Source organism: Coffea arabica, chromosome 9e (assembly GCF_036785885.1).
Source record: "Coffea arabica cultivar ET-39 chromosome 9e, Coffea Arabica ET-39 HiFi, whole genome shotgun sequence".
Taxonomy (NCBI): domain Eukaryota; kingdom Viridiplantae; phylum Streptophyta; class Magnoliopsida; order Gentianales; family Rubiaceae; genus Coffea; species Coffea arabica.
This window is the reverse complement of record NC_092327.1, coordinates 2,059,741-2,061,856: the sequence shown is the minus strand read 5'-3', so window position 1 is coordinate 2,061,856 and position 2,116 is coordinate 2,059,741. Positions and strand designations below refer to the sequence as shown.

The 2,116-nt window shown below is 38.5% G+C and overlaps 1 non-coding gene across 1 annotated transcript; it reads left to right on the top strand.

Annotated features, from left to right (window-relative positions):
• The first annotated feature begins 1,649 nt into the window (after nucleotides 1-1,649).
• LOC113710808 (small nucleolar RNA R71) lies at nucleotides 1,650-1,756 on the top strand. The gene has a single exon (XR_003452988.1). It is a non-coding gene; the product is annotated as a small nucleolar RNA R71 (small nucleolar RNA).
• The last annotated feature ends 360 nt before the right edge of the window (nucleotides 1,757-2,116 follow it).

The window sequence follows — 2,116 nt, the reverse complement described above, 5'->3', positions numbered from 1 at the left end:
TTCCTACACCATGAAAGTTAGTACCAAGGACATTTATAAATTTAAGTTCTTCGGTCCTTTCTTGGTTAACCTTTTCATCATATGGCATATTAGACACAAGAGCAGTAGGCTCTATACTCCCTTCTTTATTATCCAAATTGAATTCCAATTCCTCACCATTAACCCGTAATATAAGCTTACCTTTTTCTACATCAATCATAGTTCGTGCAGTGGCTAAAAACGGTCGTCCTAGAATAATTGGCATTCTCACATCTTCTTCAATATCTAAGACAACAAAATCCACAGGTATTATAGATTGTCTTACCTTTATTAGCACATTTTCCAAAATACCCATGGGACGTGTGATTGACCGATCCGCCAATTGCAATGTAATATTGGTAGCTTTTAGCTCTTGAAGTCCCAATCTCCGGGCAACCGATAACGGCATAAGTGACACACTTGCACCTAAATCACATAAAGCATTAGAAAAATGCAATTGACCAATAGTGCAAGGAATAGAAAAACTTCCCGGATCTTTCAATTTAGGAGGGAGTTTATTCTTAATCAATGCACTACACTCTTCCGTTAATGCTATCATCTCATTATCTACAATTTTCCTCTTCTTTGACATGATGTCTTTCAAGAAACGTGCATAAGAGGGAATCTGTGTTAGAGCATCAATGAAAGGAATGTTAATGTGCAATTGTTTAAACATTTTGAAGAACTTTTCAAACTCCCGATCATGTCCATCTTTCTTCAATCTGTGAGGAAAAGGTATCACATTAGAATTTAATTTGGGATGAAGTGCATCAATATCAATGATAACATGATCATTTTGACTTTCTTGCTCCCCTTCAATTGCTTGCTTCTTGTCTTTTTCACCACCTGAATTTTCAAAATCGAATCCCTCAACCGTTTTACCGCTTCTAAGAATGATTGCATTGACATGCTCTCTCGGATTCACTTCGGTTTTACTTGGTAATTCACCAGGGTTTCTATTGTTGATCACATTGGCAATTTGACCAATTTGAACCTCCAAGTTTCTGTACATCCCAGCTAATTGGTCCAACCGCCCCTCAACTCGCTCGAATCTATCCGAAGTCACCTTAGCAAGTTTTTCCACCGCGATCTCCCAACTTGGTTTAGTTTCAGCCTGTGGTTGCCTTGGTTGAAATCCCGACGGATTGGTTGGCCTTTGTTGATTGCCTTGATCTTTCCATCCAAAGTTTGGATGATTTCTCCACCCCGGATTGTAAGTATTCGAGTAGGGATTATTTGGAGCATTTCGGTTGTAATTATTGACAAATTGTACCTGCTCAGAATCAACACACTCATTAATATCATGTTCACCTCCACAGAAAGAGCAACAAGCTACGTGTGCATTAGATGAACTTGGACCAACTCCACCTTGTCTACTCAATAACTTCATCACGTTATTCATTTGGGCACTCAACATATTGAGAGTGTCCATTTCGATCATACCTGCGTGACGTCTCGTATTACCTCTTTCATTGGCCCATTGGTAGTTATTTACGGCCATTTCTTCTATCAAATTCTGAGCTTCTTGGGGTGATTTACCCATTAAAGCTCCACCTGCGGCTGCATCAATAATAGTTTTAGTGGAGAAAGATAAACCATTATAAAAGGTTTGTATGATTAACCATTCCGGCAGTCCATGGTGTGGACATTTCCGAAGCAAATCTCTAAACCTTTCCCATGCCTCATATAATGATTCTCCCTCCAATTGACTAAAACTAGTGATATCCATTCTAAGCTTAGCAGTCTTTCCTGGTGAAAAATACTTATTCAAAAATGCCCTTGATAAATCATCCCATGTGGTAAAAGTGTTAGGAGCATGAGAGTGTAACCACATTTTTGCCTTATCTCTTAATGAAAATGGGAACAACCGTAACCTTATAGCATCATCACTAACTCCATTCATTTTAATTGTATCACATATTTCTAAGAATGTAGCTAAGTGTGAGTTAGGATCTTCTACAGCATTACCTCCAAATTGAGATTGTTGAACCATTTGGATAAGTGATGGCTTAATCTCAAAGTTGTTAGCATTTACCGTAGGCCTTACTATGCTTGTTTGAGATCCTTGTGTTCCCGGTAGAGCAAAATCTCGTAGAAC